Below are 15,166 nucleotides of genomic sequence, written 5' to 3'. Positions count from 1 at the left end.
CCAGCAATACGATCTGTCTGTAATAAATTTCGTTAAAATCGTGCAATAATAATGGTAAGTTGAAATTCAGCGGATTAATTTACGACTGATCGCGTTACTACTAATACTTCATTATCACATTATATAATCACATTATTCATTATATAATCACAGTTACATGATTCATAATTATTTTTCATAACCATAATTATTGTTTCAGTAGATTATATAAATTTGCATGAGGGAAAGGAATAGCAACAAATATCAATTTATAGAGAAATTCCAAAGAAACACACCTTAACAATACAAATACCCGAGACATCAATCACAAATTAAATTCTTATACCCGATCGATCATTAATAAAATACCAATCGCTGAAATCTACTCTTCAGTTTCTTAGAACACACGCCTCTGTAAGTATAAAATATAAAATACAAAGTAGAAAATTTGTTCTTATTTCGCCATTTAATTTTCCATTCGCCAACATCTTAGAAATACTCGATATAAATCGATCGCGATTAAAGGCAAAGGACAGTTAATGAAACGACGAAATCTGGAAGTTGCAGCAATCGAACAAGTTCGAACGTTCCTCGAATGCATTTTACAGTTTTCCGGCTCGGAGAACGCCGGTTCGACCTGTCTTAGGAAGCCTATCGGAAACGTTAGTTTATCACGGCGTGTTCCAGTTCGTGTCAATTGCTCTAAATTCAGGACGAGGCTGGATCAGGGCTAGGGTAGCTAACTGGATTGTAGGAATTCAGGCTAATACGAGTCTATCAAATTATTCCGTCGGCCAGTCGCACGCGTTGCGACTCCTGCAGCATCTTGTCGTCGGCTTTAACCCGACAATTTTCATCTGGGGGTCTCTGCTCTATGTGTTCCTGCGGTGTTGACGTAGCGCGTTCGCTTCTGTGTACAAATATTCTGGCGAAAGAGTCGACTCTGGTTTTATAAAGTAGGATTTAAAAAGTGTCAGATAAATCTTTCTTAGTGTTTAAACCAGCTTTGATATATTTCGAGGTAGATGTTTTCTTAAACAGCAATTCCGGTGATTTATAACGTGGATTTAAATATACACCGAGCTTGTACGAAGACATACAGTGACAAATAAAAGTTAGATTGCAGAAATAAGGATAATTAAGTACACTATTGGTGATTAATTGGCTATAGATGCAGTGTTGTGAATAATTTTGCACTTGAACACATTCCCTTAGCATTATTTTTTCCACATCTTCAAGAAACCACCGATCGTGTTTTGATATGTTTGTTGAAATAAAAGATAAAAGACAATTTTTCAACGAGACAATGCTCCTATTCATCTTGTCACCGCTACAAAAAAGTGGTTTCAAGATTTTCGAATGGAATCATCACCGTGACCAACTTTGTGTCCTGATCTGAACTCGATCGAGAACCTGTGAGAAACGAAGATTTAAATAAATTAGTGGATAGTGTACCTAACAGAGTAATAGAAATAATCAAAGACAACATGTTTTCTCACAGCGAAAAACAATTTTAAGAGAAATTTTCATTGTTTGTAGACTTGAAGAGAACACGATTTTCGTTTGTTGTATCTTCATTTTTGTTTTACGTTACAATGTGAAATAATATTAACGACTTGCTCAATTTTTCTTTTAATATTATGAAACATCTAAAAATACATTTGAATTTATAATTATTCACAGCACTGTATATTAAATGTACATGACGCAATTGAAGTTATATAAATTTGCAAAATTCTGTACAATATGTATAAGATGCAATAATAATAATAACAAGACTGAGATAATAGTAAGAATAATAGAATTTCAAACAAAAATGCTAGAATCTGCGATGATATTATTTTATTGGAATCTTTCGCACGGCGTGTTTTCTTTTTTTTTTATTTAATATTTCACATTCACAATTTGTCCAATTTGGACATTTGGTAGAATTTTTTAGCTGTTTGTTTATCATGTGGGTGGCTACCCCCAATGGGATACCATCTTCGTGCTTATTAGGATATATCCTTTATGTGCGGCGTGTTGAATACGCCAGAAACAGACAATAATGTGAAATGTGAAATGTGAAATCTGAAAACGATTAGATCTTGCTAAATTATTCACTGTCGTCGCTATATTTAACCGAGTTCATTGAACCTATACGTAGTACATACATCGGGGACGTGCTTCAAATACAAAGAAGGTTTCAGCTCATATCCGAAAGGCATGTGTAATAGAAAATTAATTTTCCAATAAAGTCTTCCGATAAAAGCGTCGAACGAAAGAGCGCGAATCCATCGTAAAAAAGATATACAATTTCCGTATGTAAGTAATAAAAATGTAACTGAAACGTAAACCTCACTTAGAGAAACGCTACCATTCGATATTAATTCAAATATTTGTAACAGCAGCAAAAATCGTTTACCACACTTTTCATCGAAATTCTTTGCATCTGGAAGATTTTGTAAAACGCTTAAAAAACGGAGCGACGTTCAAGATTAAATTATTTTCAACGAAAAAAAGTGCGACACCACCGAAGAAATGCAAAGGCCTCGACCCAGCGTCTGAATGTAGGTCAGCTGTAAACTTGAAGTTGCGACTGTAAATTTCTTAAGCTCGCCGAATCGTAAAGAGAAGCGGCATTAAATATTCGTAGGCCAGACACAGTCGGTGCGGTTTAAAAATTTGAAAAGCTCGGCGAACGGAATATAAACGGCAGGTGAGAGAACGAATTTCTCGGGAATTTGTTATGTCGGCCGTCAATTTTGGCTGCAATACGCGTGTAACCGTCGTTGATGCTGCGGAGCGTGGAAAATAAAAAGAAAAATGCTTTGGAAAACATCAATTTATCAAGACACGCGGCCGAAGTGCTGCTTTTGACGTGGCCGCTCCCGTTGAATTTTCGACGTGCGGTGAAACATGAAGTTTCCAGGCTGCACGTTGTTTAGGAAACTGAATATCATGACTCGTTTTCGCGCCCAAGTGGCTAGTTTCTCGAAAGCCACGTGTGATTGACGTTTTGATATTTCGCTGAGATTGCACCTTTCATTTCACTTCTTTGGTATCGTATCGAAGACACATGACGTTTCTCAGTTTCACGCGAGATTCAATTGGTTTTCTTTGCCATACGCGGGATTACGTTTTTTAAAAGACATAGCGACAGCGGAACTTTATCTTCGATACGCACGCTTGTTTCTTGTTAGTACGTTCTGAAGAATGTCGTAGAAATGACATGTCGTATGACGATGATATTGATATTATTAAATCATTTTTCTGTTGCAATCAACTAGATGGACGATAAAAATAACGTACGTGAAAATTCTTGGCGAATGGCTACGAGAAGATTCTGGTCTTCTACAATTTCCACAATTTATTTTCGTTCTTCCAATACGATACATCATCGATAGAGAAAAATGAAATATTTTTACTGTTGAAGGTATTGAGTTAATTGATACAGAAATATGAGCAATTGTTGTTGGTACCAAAGTTATCGAATTAATCAATAGAGAAACGCGAGACAAATGGCTATGAAACCCATTTTGTTCTTTTATGTTTGCAGAATATATTTTCATTCCTCGAATATGATACATCATCGATAGAAGAAGATGAAATATTTTTACTGTTGAAGGTATTGAGTTAATTGATACAGAAATATGAGCAATTGTTGTTAGTACCAAAGTTATCGAATTAATCAATAGAGAAACGCGAGACAAATGGGTATGAAACCCATTTTGTTCTTTTATGTTTGCAGAATATATTTTCATTCCTCGAATATGATACATTATCGATAGAGGAAGATGAAATATTTTTACTGTTGAAGGTATTGAGTTAATTGATACAGAAATATGGGGAATTGTTGTTGGTACCAAAGTTATCGAATTCGAATTAATCAATAGAGAAACGCGAGACAAATGGCTATGAAACCCATTCTGTTTTTGTATGTTAGCAGAATATATTTTCATTTCTCGAATATGATACATCATCGATAGAAGAAGATGAAATATTTTTACTGTTGAAGGTATTGAGTTAATTGATACAGAAATATGGGGAATTGTTGTTGGTACCAAAGTTATCAAATTCGAATTAATCAATAGAGAAACGCGAGACAAATGGGTATGAAACCCATTTTGTTCTTTTATGTTTGCAGAATATATTTTCATTCCTCGAATATGATACATCATCGATAGAGGAAGATGAAATATTTTTACTGTTGAAGGTGTTGAGTTAATTGATAGAGAAATATGGGGAATTGTTGTTGGTACCAAAGTTATCGAATTCGAATTAATCAATAGAGAAACGCGAGACAAATGGCTATGAAACCCATTTTGTTTTTGTATGTTAGCAGAATATATTTTCATTCCTCGAATATGATACATCATCGATAGAGGAAGATGAAATATTTTTACTGTTGAAGGTATTGAGTTAATTGATACAGAAATATAAGGAATTGTCGTTGTTCGCATCAAAGTTATTGAATTAATAAATAGAGAAATATGAGATATTGTTACTAACATTGAATAGTTAACTGTAACAGAGATACGAGTAATTATTGTTATCATCAAGGTTATTGAATGAATTACTAGAGAAATATGAGACATTGCGGTTGACATTAAATGGTTAATTAATACAGAAATATGAGAAATTATTCTTATTAGCAATGTTGAATTAATCAATAGAGAAATATGACACATTGAAATTATCAAATTATTTAAATCAATTATGTCAATCAAACTTAATTTCCCAATGCAGTATATACACGTACAATAAAAAATGTAAAAAAATCTAGCGATTAGGAGAAACATTAAACAAATCGTTGAAACTGTTACGTAAAACTATCGGATAACGGAGAATTATGTAATAAAACCAAAGTAAGCTAGTTCTTCTATTCTTCCGTTCGCTGTGTTGCAAGCTGGTCACGTTTTCGATAAATAGAATTTCGCGGTCTCGATGGATTTCTCATGATAGAACGCGAACGGTTAAAAAAAGAAAAGAAAAAAGAAGAAAAAGAAAAGAAAAGGAATTCTATATTCACAGGTTGGTGAAGTAGGTGCTTGTACAAAGCATGAGTTACAGCGGGCAGATTGCAATGCCAGTGTTAGAGGTCGCACGTGTTCTCCCCTGTGCGCCCACCCAGACAATTTATCTAAATTGTACAGCTCCGGATTCGGTTTCTCACTGCGTGATCGTATCCTCTCGACGAGAATCCGCACCGTAAACGTTTAACTGTGATTTATTAGGATCGAAGGTCGAATGTTTCTTCCTCGAAATCGTTCAATCAAGACTTACGCGTGATAGCAGGTCTATGAACTTTCTCACAGAAATCACTGATGTATGTAGCTATTAATCTCTGATAACATGCACACGTTGCACACGCGTAACATATTTCTTTGCATTTGAGATATTTCTGTGGAATATACGGCTCGACAAATTTAAGCAAAACGCTGCATTGATATATATGTCGGGTTATGATTGGAATTTTCGCGTAACAACTCTTCACGTGAATTAGCCATCCTTTCACAAAGCCGAGATTATATTTACACGTATATACAAGACTATCGCAAAGCTTAACAAATAATAAGTCTAATGAATAGTAAGTTTGACGAATAATAAAGTTAGTGAATAATAAATTGTACGAATAATAGGTTTAACAAATAATAAGTCTAATGAATAACAAGTTTAACGAATAGTAAGTTTAATGAATAGTATGATTTACGAATAATAAGTTTAATGAACGCTATTAACAATGTTTTTGGGTTCAAACAAATCCACGGTCAACGGGATAACTCTTTACTAAGCGTAAACTAATCTTAGGCACAGAAATACGATTGTTGAAAATGCTCGATGTGTCACTCTCCAGGGCGATCGCACGAATGCCAACCTCGTGGAGATTTTTCTCGCTGTACGATTGCATTTGTTTTCTACACTCGTTTGGAGCATCGAGAAGGTTCCAAACGCCGTTGCTAGGCAGTTTCTGCCTGGAGTTTGATACACACTCGTTGGAAGCATCGAGAAAGTTCCAAACGCCGTTGCTAGGCAGTTTCTGCCTGAAGTTTGATTATTAATACAATGTATGTCCCATTGTATCGGCACCTCCGAGGCAACATCACACGTAGCTAGGCCCGCTCCCGAGGCCGCATGCCGCCACAACCATATTTCTCGGAAAACCCATACAGCCACTCCAGACCTTCGTTAGACAAAACGTCCATCCCGTGACCATGGCTACGTTCGGCGACCAATTGTCACCTCGAACCCAATCTCGCTATCACAAATCTCGAACAATTACAGCTATGATGAAATCTAGGCTAGAGTACTAGAGGATGTTCCCAAAATTTCCAAGGAAAGGCTTCGGCTTTCCTTTCATCTTCGACATATATATGTTGCTGAAATATTAGCAAAATAATGTATATCGTTCTTGTACACTGTTTTTCAGCCATGTTTACAAAGATGGGATTATTAAACAAATCTATAAACATTAATTAATTAATTAATTAATTGTATTTAAACATATATCTATATGTTTAAATACAACACTGTGAATAATCGTAGACTCAAACATATTTTTTTCGCATTATTTCTTCAACATTTTTGAGAAATCATCGATCGTATCTGGATACGTTAAGTGAAATTATTTTTGTAAATAAATAAATTAGACGCTATGGGATATCAGGAGATGTTACATGGCGAATTATTGCCTTTCGTAGCCGAAATAGAAGATAAAAGACAATTTTTCAACGAGACTTCAGCGGCTACTCGTACAGCCGCTGCTAGGAAAAACTAGTTTCAACATTTCCGGGTAGAATTATTACGATGGCCAACATCCATTCCTGATCCGATAGAGAACCTGTGGGGAATTCTAGCGAGAAAAATTTGCGATCAGAAGTTACCTTAGAAACTATCGTGCTACTTAGAAAAAAAAAAAAAATAAAATACCTAACGAATTAGTAGAAGCAATTAAAAGTAGAAAAAGGTCCACTAAACGTTGAATGAAAACGTAACAGAATTAACGTTGAGTCTATATTTCTTCACAGGCGAAAACACAATTTTAGGAGAAATGTCCATTGTTTCCAGGTTTCGAAAAAAAGCATTCTTTTGCTGTATCTTTAGTTTTGTCTTGTATTATGATGTGAAATTATATAAACGAATTTGTCAATTTTTTATTAATATCTCATCGATATATGTTATTAATAAGATTATAATACGTTATAATATATTTAATATATTACGACAAATTTAAAAATGGACACAGTAGAACCTACCCTGTTTCGAGGAAAATATCCTATTGAAATTTCTCTAGGATTTTAAATATATTTCTATCGAGCTAAACATGAAAATGACATTTTTTGCAAAAATGAATACGCTAATTTGTAAAAAATACATTGGCCCTTCGACCAGTCAATAATAGTTCAACGTTATTTGTTAACCCTTTGCACTCCTATGTTGGTTTTTATCAGTTTTTATCTCAGGAGCTCCTTTCTCGATTCCAACTCGACATTCTTTCTGTCCCACCTTTTTTGTAAAACGTGCGAAAGAAAACCAGGATTGTATCCTGGAAATTATTTCAAGATATATCGTACGCTTAAAAATTACAAAATACAACAATAGTGTGAATAAAACTGATGTTTAAGTGAATTTCTTTCTTCCTTTATTTATTTAAATTGTCCTATTTTTTAGTTAAAGTAAATTTCAAACAAAACACTTGAAAGCTTCGGCAGCTGCTGGTAACGAAATTGAAATAAAATTCAGAGTGCCAAGGGTTAACGTTTAAAACCTCTTTTCGCTAACTGCCTAGAAATTGTTCTTTATCTTGCGTATTCCAGGGGACAACTTTGCCAATCAATATATTGGTTCGTTCTGACCCTGAATAGTTCCAACCCCTAGAAACTTGTTCCAGTAATTTATTGGCAGCCATCCGTAATCCACTTTGGAACAGACGGTGCTTCATTTGCAACATTTTCTCGATAGCGAATAGTTGAGGAAATAATTGCACGGAAGTATTAAAACCCGATATTCTGTAGATACAGTGGCTGCAAAGAGTATCACCACGCCAGTGTATAGCATCACATACTAATCAATTAGGCCCAAGTACATTAAATTGTGTGATATCTAGCAATATCCTCACAAGGCTGCAAAAATGTGATGCCATGCAGATGGAACATAAAACTCAATAGAAATGCGATATGCGTCGATATTATAATCACTGTACTTGTAAATCTTATTGTGATCTTTTCATCTTATGCTAAACTTTAAAAGTCGATAGTGTTTATCGCATGAGTTTTGTATTTATCACAGAGGAAACCTATTATACATTTATTTTGTAAATATATTTTAGATAAATTATAGATTTGTCATTACTTGGCTGTTTAACAATTGGCTTCTGCATCGTGTTATATCAAATTGCTACAACACTTTTCATGAAAATATCAACGTTCATTCATCCATTACAATTGTTGGTTCTCTAAAGCTGAAAAAATAGTGCATTTCTGAAAGTCTAGAACAATAAGTTTCAATTCTCTGGAAGCTTTTGCTGGATTTTACCAGGTTTTTGAGATGTTGGGATACGTCATACGTTTCAAATAATTTTAAATGACCTAGACGACAGAGAAGACGAAAAGAGTATAAAGTGACGTGGTAAATAGGAAAATCGTTTGGAAACATGAAAATATTCCTAGTGATATAATTAAAAAGCTCATCAGATATATGCAAAAATATGAATAAATTCTGTACCTTTGAGTCTTCGAAATCTAACGATTTTTGGATGTAACCAAAACAGTTCTTGAATCATGTTACACTAGAATGCAATGAAGATTGTAATATTAGGTTGTCCGAAATGTTTCTTTCGTTTTATAAGGAAATAATAGACGCACAATGTTCTTCGTTTTATATTAGTTTATTGAATTATGCACGAACATAATAATAGAAATAGAACGAAATGGATCACACCTAATTCAATAAAATAATATAAAATAGAAATTTTTGTTCATCTATTATCATCTTATGAAACGAAAGAAACTTTCCGGACAACCTAATAAAAATACAATTACGAAAACACGTTTACAGAATTGCTAGAATTCGACCAGATAATATGTAACGATTTTACGAAGATTTTAGTGAAAAGATGATTACACAGATAGCTATAAAAATATGTTAGATTTTCGTTGCACAAACATACAATATCAATTGCGGATAGCAAAAAAAAATAATACAACTAATTGGATAAAGTTAATAACACAATATGGTGATAAAGTAGCAGCGAAAAGTGACATTCTTTCCTGAACTTTAGCAGGATGTCTCGTTCTGAAAGCAGAGTTAGCAATCGTTGGAAGATTAATTTCTTCGCTAAATGCATCAATGTTTAAACTGAAAGTCTGCCAAGGGTAGTTAGCGAAGTCTTTGGATTGTGTCAGGAGAACAAGGGTAGTTGCTAAGTTTCTGCACGTTTTGTTTCGCAGATCAGCAACAATCGTGCCAATTCGAAATAAATGTAGTACTATAGGTCATAACTTTCCTGTTTAGGCAAACTGTCGGATGATCGATGCATCTGGTCCACTTGATTATCGTATTATTCTCTAAGTAATTAATAGACTACGGATGTTCCATGCAAATTTCTATCCTTGTAAACATAATTTGAATGGAATTGAACGTGAATAGAAATTTATTTCGTCTACTAAATATCACAGTAAGCGTTCTATTTTTAATATTATATATATTTAAATATATTTTTGCATATTATCTGCAGTCTGTAGATTTGTGGGATTTTTCATTTCTCAAAAATGTATAAATGTCCGTGGTTTAGTAATTAGTAATTAGTTGCACATTCCAAAGTCGAATTTGTCAACACATTTTCTCCGTAAACCGATGCTTACTGCAAGTCAAATAAAACTACAAATGAACGATATTCCATTAATTTAATCCTTATAAAATGCAAACGATCTTCGAATGAGTTTGTTAAGAAAAGAATTACGTACTTTGACATTCGATATTGAACAGAATAAAAAGTTCAATTTGCAAATACACGCATGTACAAAAATTCTTCTTTTAAAATTCATTTTCAAGCCAACCATAATGTTACTGTAATATTACTGTAATGTTAATGTAATGTAAACTGTACATTCTACTGTATCTGATTTCCAATTCTCAAAGCGATTAATTACCAATTAATTAAGGTAATTCTAGTGGGATTTTCAAAGGCGAATTTGTAAATAATACGCTTTGTCTATAAACGAGGGTAGTATGTGGGCGTACAAAGATCGTATTTTTCGAAATCGATTTTAATTTTAACGATACGATATTAATAATTCGACAGGGCGCTGTCGATTCGCATTTGTTGGTACGCACGAGCAAAATGTGCGTGACTGAGAACATTTGCACTGCACGGTTATTTACAATAGAAGCAGAACGCGACAAAAAATTGCCGCTTGTTGTTCCGAGCTTACAACGTTGGTAAAAGTATCTCTTCGATCTTCGTTTTCGACGTAAAATAGAAATGATTGCAGATAACTTGTTCAGTGTAATATCAAAGCGAACACTTGTGTTTTTAATTTCGCTTCGCGTGTCACAAATTTAGCTTTCCTTTCTTGTCACACTGTAGACCAGACATTTTATTCATAACTATGTTTGAAAGTATGGGATTGGCAACTAAGTGGTTGCGGATTTTGTCAATACCACCTAATGACAAAATCCGCAATCACTTAGTTGCCAACATATGATAGACACGAAAGAAGCCGCTGTAAAGAGAATCGTTGTGCCAAAAACTAAACACCCATATTAAAACCTGTTTGAATCTATGGGATCCAACTATGGAGAATAGCGAGTAATTGCAACATAGAAATTCTTCAACGATTCCTGTCAAAAAGTCTAAGATCCTTAATAGATGCACCTTGGTATGTTACCAATGAAACAATACGTCGCGACCTTAAGATACCAACAGTTAAAGAAGAAATATCCAAATTCAGTAATAGATATAACATATGAACTAACAACCACCAAAATCTACTAGTTACTCAATTACTCGACACGACGGATCAGATCCGCAGGCTAAAAACACATTACCCTCTAGATTTAAACATTAGATTCAGCTAGAACCAAACATACGATAATCATTTATTGTTCACGTTATAATACCACGCCGGAATAATTTACTTATAATTCTCAATGAGAATTGATTGTAAACTACTTCCAAATAAAAAAAAAAAAACTAAACACTAGAGAAGATGTAGAGTTTTCCTAGAAGTGAGACCCACTTCGACAAATACCTCAATCAATTCGGAAATACACATAAAAACTGCAGAATGTTCACTACAAGTAAATATATCTTATATGTATACATGTATATTTATGTATATATTTCAATATTTTAAAGTTTCTGCCTTGTTTCAAACTATAGTGATAAAATCATGATGCTCGTGTCTTCAATACGATATTCACGTGGTTGTAAAGTGTTTTATAGAAATAAATTCAAATACTTACTCACTTAGTTGCCAACCCAATAAGATACACGTTTAATAAAATACTCCATCAGATAAAACAGGATATCGCGCTCTTTGCAAACGTATTTAAACGATTTAGAAAATTTATTCACGTAAGGAATCACTAAAAAAAAAAAAAAAAAAAAACTTCTGACCGTTACCACTTGCTGTTGAATTTGTAATTGCTCTTGGCTGATAAACGCAGCGATAAATATATCGATGAGTAGAAGAAAGTTTAAAGCTGAGATTTGTCTATACGAGTGTAAGTAAAATTTGTATTAAACATTTCTTTGCCTGTTGTAGGATGTACAATTATATTGTACAGTAGAGCTCGCCTTATCCGAATACCTTAATATCCGAATACCTTAATATCCGAACACCCATTATCCAAATATCCTAATATCCGAACATACATCGTCCGAATACCTTAATATCCGAACGCCTCAAATATGTGCATATCTTATTAATTAATATTGTATTGTAAATTAATATATGTTAATATTATATTACGCTAACTGTAATTATGTCAATTGTACTGTTCATATACAATGTATTTTTTCCTTTATTCGATCGAGTATAGTAACAAGTATAGCGTTGTAACAATCGAAACAAATTCGCGTATAATTGGAAAAATTGGAAGCGTAAATGCAACAGGATTGGCAGAAACACATGGTGTTGGAGGAACCACATTCACAGACATTACAAGAACAAAAAGATAATATTGAAAATTATGCAGAACACGTAGATTTCTCCGATACTGGCAATGGAAGAAACCTTAAACATACTGACGTAATGAAACGATTTCATCGCGATAAGGATGAACATAACGACGGTTTTATACAAATGGAAGGAACAAACGAAAGTGGTAACGAAAAGGTGCCTTCTCGTGGCCAAGCATTCGTTGCATTCGTAAAGGAGCTTCTATGGTTCGAAGCAGAAAAAGAATGTAACTGTATACTGGTTCAAGGTAATAAATTAAATTTAATTTAACATATTTCTCGTCTGATTTACTCTCCAAAAACTGAGATGTAACTAACCAAAGAAAAAAAAAAAAAAATCAGGAAATCGCTCTCCGCTCATACTAAATAAATGGTTGTCGTGTCTCCCTCCTACTAATAATACAATCCATGTACCGAGAAACATTTGCATAATATAAAATTACATTTTTGCAGTCACACACCACACATTCGCTCTTACGATAATCCAACATACTATGTAGGTATTGATCTTGAAAGAATCGCATGAGTTAATAACCAAAAACATATGTGACCCATATATATTTAAAGAAACTGTCAATCGATCTTAATCTATATTTGAACAAATGAAATTTCATATTGGGAAAGTGATTGTTCTGCTATCCTAAAATTCTATTTTCCACACAATTTTGTTTCGCTGTTAGCTCGGATAAGGGAAGCTCGATTTCTCTTGTCAATTGTATTTCAGCTTCCCCATATTACGACAGTTTTCCCGTTTTACTCTTTAAACTCTCTTTTTGCTGCCTCTCTACGTATAAAATGATTAATATCTACATAATATAACTTGAAAAAAAGTGGAATAACTTTGACATCTCTGAAAATCCTCTACCTGTAACTACTTCTATCTACAAAAATATTACTGTGCCATATTATTTACAAATTCCACGTCTCTAAAAATAAGTCACACGTCCAAGGTGCTAGAAATTATCGGAACACGCTATATATTTTTTCCAGCTTTTACTATACCATTTCGATAATCATGGACTTTCTTCAAGTAGTTCGCTCGAGAGTCAAATCTCAGGGATCGTCAAACCGAACGCTTGACGTGCATTTCTGTCCGTGGCGAATACACCAATTTGCATAATTAGCGATCCTAAAATATGGGCAGCGTGCAACTTTTATGTCAATTTTACGACGTACAATGGCGAGAATCGCTGAATAGGTCCATAAACATCAGAGATTACACTGAATTCTCCAGGATTTCGATCAGTTGGAACGAGATATCGCGGCATGGCCGTTTTAAACGACGTCCATGAAAGGGATCTTTCCGATTTCACTAGTTTCTCGTATCCATTTCAGGATTAAATTCGATTCAGGTATAATACAACGGCGGACAAAAACGCTGAGTGAAGTTGTCACCCTGAGATTTTTTTTAAAAATCCAAACAATATTCGTTTGTGCATATTTGTCCAACCAAAATTTCCATTTGTCCACCCTTAAAAACAAAAAGAAAAAAAAACAAGCAACAGATAAAAATTAAAAAATATGTAACATCACCACCCTATGAACGTTTTCACTGTTTTTTATGTAGAATATGATCGTCCACGATTCGTTCGTGTTTGTCCAGCCAGAATTTTAATTTGTCCACCTTTGAAAAAACAATTATTAGCGAATAAAAATAAAAAAAAAACGACATCACAGCCACATGAACTTTTTCGTTAACGTTTATGTGGGATATGATCGTCCATGATCTGTTCAAGGTTGTCCACCCAAATACGTCCAAAGAAATTATCAGTTTTTAAATATTTTCATTTGGTAGCTTTTTTTTTAAATATAGTTAGGCGAAAATTTCAGCTGACCAAATCACAGACAAACGAACACTGTTCGGTTTTCTGCGATCGCCAACTTCAACTCCAACTGTCCAAGGGATAGCCAAGTCTCTCTCGCTTTAAGCTCGAGCCGAATCGCGCTCAGCTTCCACTCTCTTAATTTCTATCCGATTGGATTGCGCCTCTGTCTGAGCATTTCCCGATCCAAACGAGCCGCGCCCTCGCGTATACCAGTTGCATTCATCGGCGTGCGCGTATCTGCGCCCTATCTGAATCCTGAAAAGGATGACACGTCTCAAGGACTAGAGTTCGCCTCCGAACCAATACTCGCTAGCGCAGCTGGCTCTTGCCTTGTCTCCATCGCAACGCCAGCCTACGTCTGCTTTTCACTCCTTTCTCTTTACAGAAATCTCATTTTTCAGAGTGTTTCTTCGTTTTCCCTGGCGCATTCAGCGTCGACAAAACACGTCTATCCTGGAAGCGATGCTACCAGGATGCAGACAGACGCTCTTGTCTCCATGCTGGCTTCATTTCAGTGAAGCGTGACGTGTGTATTTTCTTCCTCTTTGCTTTTTCCCCTCTTTTTTCCAATTTTTCCCCCCACTAAAAGCGCAGGAAGACTAGTGGAGAAACGTGACAAGTCGAATCTTCTGTTTCTTCAATAGAAGAGTAGCGATGGTCAGACAGCAAAAAGCTGGCTTTACGACTAAACATTGATAGCATTGGTTATTCTATCAGTTTTATACAGAACTTCGTGGATTTATTATTATTTATTCTTGAAAGATAATGCACAGACTGCGGATTTTTAAGCAAATTTACATTTTTACAATTTAATATCATACAATTTATATAATTTATATTTTTGCACACAGCTAGGAAAACACTATGCGATAGTGGCACGTTCTTTACTGTTTACTGCTCGTTTATCGTTTGTTATGATTGTTTAACGAAGCTTCCAACGACGTATGTTTATATGACAGTTTTTCCTCATCTTCACCTATGTATTAACACCGTTTGGTCGAAAAATAGTGAGATACCCTGTATAATTTTCATTCGTATATCGTCGTAACTTTGTGTCGTAATATTACTTCTCGTGCGGCATTCTTGCACGATTATCCACTATATGTTAGAGTCCGAAAGCGTGGCTATAATATTCGCATTTATATTGGTGCTCAGACGAAACCGGGAATGGAATTTTTACTCAAGCCGGGAAGTAAAT

The 15,166-nt window shown here is 34.6% G+C and overlaps 1 protein-coding gene and 1 long non-coding RNA gene across 6 annotated transcripts in view; one reads left to right on the top strand and one right to left on the bottom strand.

The window, feature by feature from the left end:
- LOC126866591 (uncharacterized) overlaps positions 1–15,166 on the top strand; it is a 210,347-nt gene that overhangs the window by 102,819 nt on the left and 92,362 nt on the right. The gene's annotated exons all lie outside the window — the stretch shown is intronic.
- LOC126866607 (uncharacterized) overlaps positions 4,305–15,166 on the bottom strand; it is an 86,703-nt gene continuing 75,841 nt past the window's right edge. The window contains exon 3 of the long non-coding RNA XR_007689961.1: positions 4,305–10,729. This is a non-coding gene — a long non-coding RNA (uncharacterized LOC126866607). The remainder of the gene's footprint in view (positions 10,730–15,166) is intronic.

The sequence above is a fragment of the Bombus huntii genome, chromosome 6 (assembly GCF_024542735.1).
Source record: "Bombus huntii isolate Logan2020A chromosome 6, iyBomHunt1.1, whole genome shotgun sequence".
NCBI classification, from domain to species: Eukaryota; Metazoa; Arthropoda; class Insecta; order Hymenoptera; family Apidae; genus Bombus; species Bombus huntii.
This window is presented reverse-complemented; position numbering and strand designations above follow the sequence as displayed.